General features: G+C 32.6%; 1 pseudogene; it reads right to left on the bottom strand.

Moving 5' to 3' along the window:
* The window catches only part of LOC139854509 (uncharacterized), a 72,113-nt pseudogene extending 63,548 nt beyond the window's left edge, over nt 1–8,565 (bottom strand).
* Between the last annotated feature and the right edge of the window lie 4,380 nt (nt 8,566–12,945).

The following is a 12,945-nucleotide window of genomic DNA, read 5'->3' as shown; positions in this document are numbered from 1 at the left end:
GAAATATAAATATTCCTCGGGTATTACCTACCCGTTAAAATATTTTCACCATTAATAGTTTGTACGAAAGAATTTTTAATCACAATCTTTATGAAAATATATATACATTTATATTTTCTTCAGATGTAATTATGGATTTAACGAGTCAATATTATATTAGACTCATTTGATTTCCGATTTGATTTCCGATTTGAGCTAGAATAAGTAATCTCTAAAACTATTAGGATTCACATATTCTTCGCAGAATATTAATGAAGTTATGGATCAATACTTCATCATTCATTGCGGTTGGTACTCCTTGGTATATATGGTGCGTATGATGTTGGTGTTCGTGGGGAAGATTGTGAAATTGAGTCTTGGGATGCGGATGTTGTTGTTGGTGGTACTGTTGATGCCGGTAATATTGCTGAAGCTGGTACATTTTGCGCCATCTTTTTCAAGGCTACAACTCAGGTGCGAAGCTCGTTGACTTATTACTCCGGGATGATTGTCGGTTGGAACGAGTGGATGTATAAGGTTTTGAATTTGAGATAGTATATAATTATGGCCAGATATTCGAGCAACGAGAGTGAAAATGATGTTTCGAACAGGTTTGCCGGTAAGTGATTCAGGTTCTTTGCCAAAAGGTGAATTCGGTTGGTGGAAGGGATCACCTTATTCGCGTCTCCATTGATTAAATCGACTACGAACTCATCAGATGAATTGGGGATGGCTGATTGATTGATTCATTCTAGTGATGCTGCCTTCGAAGATGGAGTGGGACTCCATGTCGGAATCTGAGGGACTTGAACTAGCGGTGAGTTCCATTGCGTACGACTGAATAAAGGATATTTCGATATGAAATGATTTTCGGATATCGGATGATATTCTAATTACATAGAATATCTATATATAGAACAAAAGATTTCGTAGATTACGGAGGAATTTAAGAAATATATCAGGCATCTTTTATGGTAACAGATACGTTAAGATATGGATTAGCAGATACGCTAAGATATGAATTTTGTCTATACACTATTCATGCAGTCAATGCAGTAAGATGTGTTTAGACTAAGAATGGTAAGCAGGTAATTTTCGACAAGAAATGATAAGCAAAACTTTTGACATGCAGACAAGGTTCAAGTCCAGACTCATTAATATAACCTAACAACTTCTAGGTCGAAGTCCAGACTTCACTAATGCATCCTAACAACTACCGGTTAGACACACTAATGCAGACCTGGTTCGCTAAGACCACCGCTCTGATACCAACTGAAACGCCCCGTCCTAATCCATCCGAACAAAGTCCATATCGATTATAAACGAGTCATAATAGTTGATTACATCGCAAGGTACTTGACCTCTATATGATACATTTTTACAAACATTGCATTCGTTTTTAAAAGGCAATCTTTCATTTACATCGAAAGTTGACAGGTATGCATACCATCTCATAATATCCAACTATAAATGACCTAATCTGTCATTTACTTAATAATATTCTCTAATGAACTTCAACGACTAGAATGCAACGTCTTTTGAAATATGTCATGAATGACTCCAAGTAATATCCTTAAAATGAACTAATGCACAGCAGAAGATTTCTTTCAAACCTGAGAATAAACATGCTTTAAAGTGTCAAACAAAAGGTTGGTGAGTTCATCAGTTTATAGTAATCATTTCATTTTCATCATTTTAATAGACCACAAGATTTCATTTTTCATAACAACTATCTCAAATCCGGCATTCGCAAACGGCAGAGATAAAAATCATTCATATGGTGAACACCTGGTAACCGAAATTAACTAGATGCATATAGAATATCCCCATCATTCCAGGACTACCTCGGATATGATAAAAATCGAAGTACTAAAGCATCTGGTACTTTGGATGGGGTTCGATAGGCCCATAGATCTATCTTTAGGATTCGCGTCAATTAGGAGATCGGTTTCCTAATTCTTAGATTACCAGACTAAAAGGGGTATATCCAAATTCTATCATTCAACCATATAATGTAGTTTCGATTACTTGTGTCTATTTCATAAAACAGTTATAAAAGTTGCGCATGTATTCTCAGCCCAAAAATGTAAAGGGTAAAAAGGCAAATGAAACTCACCATACTGTATTTTGTAGTAAAAATACATATAACATCATTGAATAAGTGTAAGGTTGGCCTCAGATTCACGAACCTATATTAATTATATATATTTATATGTTGGTCAATATTTATCTAACAATTTAGATTATGTCATAGTGTACCACAATCCTAATGCTCGAGTCTAATATGCAAAAGTCAATGAAAGTTAATTTGACTCAAAATGATTTCTAAAATTTTTACATGATTATTATATAGTTTAAATATCGTCGTTTTATGTTTTTAAATATTTTTAAAAGATTTATTAGGGTAAATAATATAATCTATTTATTAATAAATAAAACTTTATATAAAAATATATTTTTATATATCTTAGATAATAAGATTTATAAAGTTTATTGAATATCATAAAAATGTTAAGATAGGTTATATTAAGGTAATTATATTATTTGTATTACATTTTTATTTGATAAAATAACATTGTTAATACTAATAAGTAAGAGTTGTATTGTTTTGTATTAATAATTATTATTATTCTACTAATAATAATAACAATATTTATATTTATGAAAATGGTATTATAATAATATGATAATTCTTATTAATAATGAAATTTTATAATAAAAATGATATTCCTATAAAAAAAAATAATTTTTGTAAAGATGATATTTTTAATATTTATAATAATACTTTTAATAATAATGGTGGTAAAAATAATGAAGAATGATAATTTTATCTAAATCAATATCTTTAAATTTCATCATGATACTCATACTCATTATTTCCTAATCAATTTATTAATAGCTTTTAAATCGTCTTTTATATAGCGTTCATTTTAATGATAATAATAGTAATCATAATAATTAAGCGTTACTAATATTAATTTTAATTATAATAATACTAATAATAATAAATACTATGATAATGATAATACTAATAACTATTTTAATGATAATAATAATGATAATACAAATTATAACTTTAACGATAATAACGATAGTAATAATAGTAAAAATAACAATTTTTTATGATATTATTTTTTATTGGGAATGATAATAATAATAATAATAATAATAATAATAATAATAATAATAATTAGATAAAACTAGAACGACGATAATAACGATGATAATAATAATATTTTTTAATAATAATACAAAAATTCAATTGACAATAACTTCTAACCCGTTCATCGAATCTATTCGATATTTAAATGAAAAGTTCTTAATTTTTCGCTAGCTTTCCGACAACATGCATATCTTATACCTTATCTTAACCACATATGTAATTAATTCAGAATTCAACATAACATATCTAATGGCAATATCAAAAGTACAAGCATGCATAATTATTTTTACTCGAGCACTAGTCAGGGATATACTAATAATAATAGTAATAATAATAATAATAATAAAAATAAATAAATAAATAAAATTAGCTACCTTAGAGACTTCTTCTAAAAAAAAAATGTCCCAAGTGAGACTCAAACCCAAGACCCCTCGCTACCCGGCTAACACCCTTATCCATCACACCATGCCTGTCTTTCTGATTTTCTATTAACCCATAAAAAACATAACCCGTTTATTTCCTGTTTGAATTCCTTCTTCTTCAAAATTGTATCAATCTGACCAGGGATCAATCCCAACTGACAAAGAGTTTACTCATTTGTTTTAGGATTTATTATCCAACATATAAACTTTTTATTTGTGATAAATTGGATAAAAAAATATATAAAAGAAATAACAGCTACCTGCTGTTCGTCGTATTTGAAAAAAAAGAAATCAATTTTTGGATTGTAGACTGTTATATACAATTGTTATAACACAATTTGAGTTTAAGATCACTCCTAGAATCTTTCCAAATCGTCAATTGATTCTGAAACAGCATTTAGATTACGAATTTGAATTATAAAGATTCAGTTGACTTTTTGTTCTTCAGGTTTGACTTCGAAATTGAAAATCAGTAGAAAGAATTGAATTCAGAAAACTTACAGATAGATTGAAGGAAGGATTTTTAACAACTCTGCATTTATAGATTTTAAAATAAATTCGAAATTAAAGATTTTAAAAAAAATGGGCAACGAACAGGGGAGTAACCTGAATGCCTTTTCCTTTTCTGTTCAAATTCGAGTGAATAAAAGTTGTTATGGTTGGTTGTGATTGATAAATGATAGTGTAAACTAAATTGGTAATACCTGCTACTGGATTTAATTATGTTTTATAACCAAATTGATATTCAACAGTTTCAATAAGAATAGGAAAGTATAAAAAGTTGAAATTGATTAATTTGGATGTTTCTTGTGATTGGTACTGTGATTTGTACGATTTAGGGACAACTAACAAATTAAAAATATTATGATAGATACATGAATAGATTTTGGTTACCTCATTGAATAAATATGCATATAATAAGTATAAGTTAATAATTATATAGTATTAATAATATTAATAATAATATAAATACTGATAATAATACTAATAGTAATAATAATAATATTAATAATACATTTATCTTAAATTGTAATTTAACATTATATCTTATTAATTATGTAAGATTTAATAGCTATATAACATATAACTATAATAATACTTATATTTTTAACTTTTGTTTTGATAAACATACTTTACAATTATTAGAATTTTGATTATAACAGTTGTAATATGATTAATAATACTAATATTGATAAAATATTGAAAGTAATTATAACAATTTTAATTATATTTTTATATTTTTTTAACCAGTGATCAAACTTAATATTACATGTTATTGATTATGACATATATAATATAACCCTTAATATTTATATATTACAATATACATATAACATTAAACATGTATGGAAATCACATAGTTTTATATATAGATTTATTTTAATCACAACCTTATTATTCTATATATTACTTTACATATTCAATTAAAATGATTAAACTGTTTTCTATTATTTCAAATTATTATATATATATATATATATATATATATATATATATATATATATATATATATATATATATATATATATATATATATATATATATATATATATATATACATATTTTTTTTACAAACAGATGTTCGTGAATCGTCGGGCATGGTCGAAGGGTAATTGCATATATGAAAACAGTTCAAAAATTTTTCAGACTCAACTTTACAGACTTTGCTTATCGTGTCAAAATCATATTAAGAATTAAGTTTAAATTTGGTTGAAAATTTCCAGGTCACTACAGTACCTACCCGTTAAAGAAATTTCGTCCCGAAATTTGAGTGAGGTCGTCATGGCTAACAATAAAAATGTTTTCATGACGAATATGAGTTGATCAATAGAATTTTATCATCATTGAGTAATATAGATAAAACGATTCGATCATGTGAAGCGTACGAGTGAAACTATCACAAAAGAGTGAAATGAGTAGATATAGATTCGTCATATCTTTTGACGTAGATAGAATTGATTTCCCAGTTCAAGAGATTTGGAGAAAATCTTTGTAATAAGATTTGATTCTTCGGTAATCAAGGGAATTAGGATCCTCTTTAAATGTGATCATCTGTTTTGATTGTTCTGTCGGATATTTTACTATAAATCCATTCCCGTCGTTTCCTTACGACTCACACCTCTATTCTTTTTTCTCAATTCATACTTTAATGCATTCATCAATATGCTCCATCCCATTTTGATCCTTGATATACTCTTAACTTTCATATCTGTCATTCTTCTTTTTCATTTACCACCAGAGGATTTTATTTATTTTTACTATTACCTTGGGGTTATAGTGTTTTTAATTCTCCCGTGTCTTTATGTTGCGATAAACATTGATATACACGGTTTGTAATTTATGTGTTATTATCGGGCTTTATATCCTCCCTTATATTTCAGAGCTCTTTGCCTTTTTATTCTCTTCTCGACTCTAAGTCAAGCGAATAATGGTCCAGAATTTGTAGATATGAAATTTTGGATGAACATAGTTAATGTTTTAAGAAGAAAATCGTAATGGCACGATCTTGATTTGGTAAATTACCAGAATATCTGGAAAGATAGAACTATCAAGAAGATATGTTCTTAATATGTTTAAAGATTGAGTAGAATGCAAGAGTTGTGTAACATGGCACATGATGATGGTACTGAGAATCATCACGTTCCATTAGAAACTCAGCATGACTTACTGTAATATAATCACGTTGATCAAGTGTCATTATATTATACTAACTCATACATCAGTTTCCAACACTACTTCAAAAACATTCATATTTTAAATTTGAAGGTTCGCAGAATATAGAACTAAAACAGTTTCCTTTTATGATATGATAAGGATAGCGCAGAGAGATAATTAATATCGAACGAGAATATTTATGAAGATATCTTCAAAAATATTGAGGATATTAATAAAGAAAGGTACGATGATATCTTAGGATTTCAGAATCAAATTGTGATGAAGAAATTTATTCACGATGATTTGGAGTGGTTAAGGAGTAAGGTATTCGCTAAAGATTTCATCAGAAACAGAATCATCTGGATTCTTTTTGTACAAGTTTAGTCCTTGCAATTTGTTCAGAGTCTCCTTCATGGTTTGCTCAATCCGGTTTCCAGTTCCAACATTTCTGAGCTTTGCCAACATACAATTCTATATCTTTATACCTTCGACGATTAAGGTCGTGTACAGTTTTTTTTGGCTGCTGTATTCAGCTTGTACAGTTTTTGCTGCTGTATTCAGCTTGTACAGTTTTTGCTGCTGTATTCAGCTTTTTCAGAATTTGGGGTATTGATTTGTAGACAGGGTGCTTTTCAAAATTTCCGAGTGGAAGATCATAATTCTAAGAGATAAGGGTTATATGTATACTTATAACTGTTGATGTAGATATGCTGCGAGATTTCAAAATACTGATTTGCTAATTCTCGGTAGTTGGTATAGTAATTCTCGTTATAAGATGTAAATGAGTAAATGATAGGGTTTCATTGAATATAGTGATTTTTCGAAAAGTCAAAGATCAACGGAGTTGTTGGTAAGTTTACTGTTAATGTGGTAAGATATAAACGGTTCTCCGGTAACGATGATGAAGGGGTAATCTTTATAATAGGGTTTATTCGAATGAAAAACTTGAAGTTGATTTGCTGGAGCTGTTACAAAATTGGCTAATTTGAAAGGAAATTGCATTGTTATTTTTGGAAATAACAATGCCAAAGAAGCTAGCACATATACGTGTTAAATATTTATGCAGGTTCCGAGAATTTTTCAGGTGCATAACTATATGCGTAAATCTTTTCTTCCGTAGATGAAGTGCGGTTGATTCATCCTCCCGATTGAAGTGTTTTCAAGTGTCACGAAAGGTTTGAACGCAGATTGTAATCGTCAAGATACAAATGAGGTTTAAGATGAAATCAAGTGACACATTTGAGGAAATATTTAACTGTAGTAGATGTAATTTATTTACGATCTTTTAAGTCGAAATGTGTTGTATTTAATATTTCCTACTCTTTTAATAGTTTTTAATTGTCCATGATAGTAGTCAATTTGTCCAATAGTTCAATAGTTCCACCAAAGCTAGTATATTTTAAGGAAATAGTCATATAGGAACAGTTAGCTAGGATTTGGTTAATATAGTTTTATAGTTAATTAATTGGTTACTAATCAATTTTATTTTGTTCATTATTTCCGAGCCAACTAGACCCGACTTCGGCCTAGGGCGGAAAGAATACAGGAAACGACATTATGTGCCCGTCAATTCGTAGGTAACAACTTGCCATTCTCAAAGCATAAGGTTTTGGCCGAATCTTTGACTGTTTTTCTATTTTTTTCTTCGTTTTCTTCTAACTTTTCTAGTTATTTTTTTTATTTTCCCCTAAAAAAATTTTCATTTTTTTTCGACCAAAACCTGTGAAACGCCAAAAAATTTTAGATTCAAAACGCACATGTTGACAACTCTTTTACAACTAACCCGAGAGATTTTACATCCCCACCCCACACTTGAGATCAAGTAATGTCCCCATTACTTGAGATCAAGAATAGATTAAAATCGAAAGGGTAGTGTGAGAAAAAAAATATAAAAGTTATCGGGTTTTTACCACTGATCGCGGAATGCCAGTGATAGATGACGCTGAACTGACTGCCAGCATAAGAATATCTTCCATTATCGATCATCACGCAATAAATCATCAACCATGATCTTTTGCTGAACTTACCACCAGACTTGAAAAATCGTTTCACCAACCAACCTAACAACAATAAAAAGAACTACATAAATGGGACAAGGTGGCAGCACCCGGAAGCCTAAACGCCTTGCCCCCAAATAAGTCTACAGTACATAAGCAGAGTACATAAATATCTTAGTACAGACCCAAATAAATGAAAATGTCTAAAAACAGAATACAACATGATCAACGGGCACGCAAGCCCTCATCCCTGGTAATCATCAAACGGCTATCCTGAAGTACCCAACCCGTGCATGTCCGGACGCTCGTCCGGGTACTCCTGCATAAAACACAACTGCGCGTCCCTCATCGCAGCTCTCTCATTATAATGTTGTGGATGCTCGGGACGGTTCTGATCATAATAATAGGTCTACTCTTGGCTTGCAGTAGCATAATAATGACCCGGGTTAAAAAAGAACAAGCGAGAATTATGGCGCTCCCAATCAACACCATAAGCAATCATCCCAGTATCATAGTAGTTAGCTCTCGCGAGCTCCTCTTTCCGTTGCTGACTTTGCCACATTTGCTCATTATGCCTTTGAACCTCATTATTATGTCTCTCAATCACGGCATGATGCTTTCGAACCTTGTTCTGAAACTCCATTTTATCCGACTGATCCACACCATATTGAACCACATGGTTTTCTAACTGACCCGCGACATCACCATAATCCAAACTCATTCGATTCACGCTATTAATTAAACTATCCCAACCTATTGATTAAACTATCCCAACCTTCTTAACTTGGATATCAAGAACTCGCAAAATGTGTACTAGCTGACGGACCAGCTCCCGTACTAAGTCCCGATGCTGAGCCACCCGCAGCCCTAGCTGCACTCGTACCTGCTCCACCAGAACTAACTGAGTCCCGATATAGAACCAACTGATTCTCAAACCATGGCATTAAAATATTTCCATTAACATAAAACTACGTACCAAAAACTGGCATATCCTGACCTGTAGAAGCTAACAAAGCTAACAATACTCAAATCAACATCCAACAACTTAGCAAATTTGGTGATATAATGACAACCCAATAACTTCTTCCCCTGCGCCGTTTCACCTGCACATTTACTCAAGTATGCCGCAATAGAACCAACGATATTTATATGTCTCCCCCGTTTAATTTGATCCATATACCACAAATCCTTATTATTTGGTTTCTCATTACCATCTACCCGTGCATTAAACGTAGTAGCAATCAACCTTTGTAGCAAATGATCAAAAGGTAGCTTAATTCTCGCATAGCCTACTCTCTAAGCTTTAAAGACATCACCTCCCGTTAAACGACCCTAAAAAGAGACACTACTGAAAGGTTCTTATTTGTAGAACTCGGTTTGTATCAAATAATTCAAAAATCGTACATCATCCAACTCGGGATATAAATCTAAAGCGCGAGAAATTTGCACTCGAATAAAAGATTGATCTCTCCCACCCAATCGAAACCTCATAAAATTTTGCTCATTAGGATCCCGAGTCCTTGAAACCACTAAAGATGAAAAAAACTCCTTGCACAATAACGGGTAAACTTTGTCCTGAACTGAAAACACCCTCTCCCATGGATGAAGAATAGTGTTATTATATGATAACATCAAAATCGCTTCAAAATCCTCTTAAATTCCGCTTGCTCAAGATAGCTCCAGTCGAAATACCACGTCAAACCAATTGCTCTTCTATTTACCCTTTCAAACTCAGTAGGGAATTCATTCCTAACATACTCTAGCCAATCCCTTGGATCTTCTTGTTGTGCTTGCGCCGAGGAACCGGGAGCGGTTCTCATATACTTTCCTCTTCCCTACATTCATCAAACAATACCAACAAAGCAACCACAAAACTCGAAAAGTTAGCGTTAGTAAAAATAGAAAACTTGGAAACATCCTCTTGTTCATTAATTTCTCTTTTCATAGCTAACATCACACAAGAGCATGTTTTAAAACAACAATATCTTTTCTTTTACCAAACTCAACCAACTAACTCTTTAAAAACAAAATCATGACATGTTGCATGAAAAGCTAGCATAAAGATATCAAGAAAAATTAATTTCCCAAACAAACTAAGCTTAACAATTCATGAACATACGACTTAGTCAACTTAAAATCATCTTTAAAAACAACCTTAACGCATACAAAACCCTTAACATACTCAAACATTCACAAAAACATCATCTCCATTAAAAATCTAACACAAATCATCAATAATTAAGAAGCTTGACACTTGACCCGCTCGAATTACCCCATACTATCATGAATTACTTCTCTTATAGCAATTAACCATCTTACACACAAAAACCCCAATTTAGAAACATCAATTTCGGATTTAATCTCAATTCAAAACCCTAGCATCAATAATATGCACTAATTACATGTAAAAATCAAATAAACAAAGCATATTAGGCATTATTAACACTAATCATGTGAGCAATAAAGCAATAAAATGAATTAGGGTTAACCCCACACTTTAACTTCAAATATTTATCAAATTAAGCATAACTAGCAACAATAGAGATAAAATTAGGTGTAAGAGAAGGAGAAACGAACCCTAGGAGGCATGATTCACAAGCAATTGAAAGAAAATCTCAAAGATTTGAAGTTTGAAGAACCCTAATATTGAAGCTTCAAGTTGCGTGTGTTTATGTGTGTGTAATTGGGTGTAAAAGGTGTGAAATAACCCTAAAAATCCTTATAAACTCGTCTGTACCCGTTTAGGAATTGGGTTATAACAAATCGGGTCCGGGTTAAAAGAAACAGCGACGGCCTGGTCTGCCAGTTCTGCGTGGTGTGCATTTCTTCGCGGGGCGCGCTTTTGTACAGAAATCAAATTGCACGGTGCGCACATAAAAGTGTGGCGCGCGCTAAGGCGTGGAACATGGTCAGACGTTTGGAAAAATGCCCAATTATTTTTCTTAACATATGCGTGGTGCACAAAACCTTGCGCGATGCGCAAATCCCCCAGGTGCTTTTTTCACTCGTTTTAACATATAAACTCACTCCATACATACTAATTCACACCCCCATCATTAAAAACACTAAAATTGATCATATTCCACCTGTTTCAAGCATAAATATACAAACAAATACAAGAATTATACAAATTCTACAAAAACAACGCTAACGTCGATTTTAGGCGTTGTTGGCGTTGAAGATGAGTTTAACCTAATTTTCCACCTTCTTCAAACCATCCACATAGTACCTGACCCATTGGCCATTCACCTTAAACTCCTCTCCTTTCGAATTTACCAAGTCTATTGCCCCGTGAAGATAGACTTTTCTCACCACAAATGATCCCGACCAATTCGATTTCAACTTTCCGGGAAACAACCTAAACCTTGAATTGAAAAGAAGGACACGATCCCCTTCCTTAAATTCTTTCGGATCTTTTAAACGACTATCGTGCCACTTCTTTGCCCTTTCCATACACAACAACGACTTATCATAGGCTTCTAGCCTCAACTCATTCAGTTGGCTCAAACGAAGGCGACCCGCCTCCTTAAGATCAAGATTGCACGTTTTGAGAGCCCAAAAAGCTTTGTGTTCTATCTCCACGGGGAGATGACACGCTTTACCATAGAGTAAACAGAAGGGAGTGGTTCTGGTTGGCGTTTTGTACGCCGTTCTAAATGCCCATAAGGCATCATCAAGCTTGAATGACCACTTCTTTGGATTAGATCCAATTGTTTTTTCAAGAATCCATTTTTATGCTCGGTTGGTGTTTTCGACTTGCCTATTCGTTTGAGGATGGTAAGATGTAGAAACTTTATGGGTTACCCCATATCGTTTCAACACCTTTTCAAGTTAGGTATTGCAAAAGTGAGTTCCCCGATCACTAATTAAAGCTTTCTGGGTACCAAACCGAGAAAAGAGTTGTTTAAGAAACGAAACTACAACCCGTACATCATTAGTGGGCAAAGCTTGCGCTTCAACCCATTTTGAAACATAATCGATGGCAACAAGAATGTAGAGCTTATTATTAGATTTCGAAAACGGGCCCATGAAGTCAATCCCCCATATATTAAAAACCTCGCAAACTTGGATGACATTTTGAGGTATCTCATCTCTTTGGGTGATTTAGCCGGCCCGTTGGCATGAATCTCACGATTGACATATTCAGTGGGCATCCTTAAAGATAGTAGGCCAATAAAAATCGGCCTCAAAGACTTTGCGCCCCATAACTTGGGGACCATAATGTCCACCCGTAGGTCCATGATGACAATGGATAAGAATGTGCGTGCACTCCGCTCGGGAAACACATCGGCGGATCATCCCATTGGGACACCGCCTAAAAAGATAAGGATCTTCTCAGAAATAGTATTTGAGGTCACTGAAAAATTTCTTCCTCTTTTGATGTGACCACCCTTTTTCTAAGAATTTCCCGACAAGGTAATTTGTAATGACCCGGATTTTTTCGATCGTTTTATACATATGAGACTAATATTTACATAAATTAAACCTTACCAACATGATAAGCAATCCAAATTGTTGAGACTTATGTTTTTGAAAAGAGTTTTACACAACGTTTGACCGTCCAATTTGACCGATGATATCACAAACTATATAACACACGATAATTATACGATTATGTATATATACATATCTATACATATTTAACATGATTTAAGGATGGTTTAACATCTCATTGTGTACTAACAACAATGAGTTATAAGTATACTTTGAGACCACTAACTTAGGTTTT

The sequence above is a fragment of the Rutidosis leptorrhynchoides genome, chromosome 6, assembly GCF_046630445.1.
Source record: "Rutidosis leptorrhynchoides isolate AG116_Rl617_1_P2 chromosome 6, CSIRO_AGI_Rlap_v1, whole genome shotgun sequence".
In the NCBI taxonomy this organism is placed as follows: Eukaryota; Viridiplantae; Streptophyta; class Magnoliopsida; order Asterales; family Asteraceae; genus Rutidosis; species Rutidosis leptorrhynchoides.
Note: the sequence above shows the minus strand (reverse complement) of the source record. Positions and strands in the feature narration are given on the sequence as shown.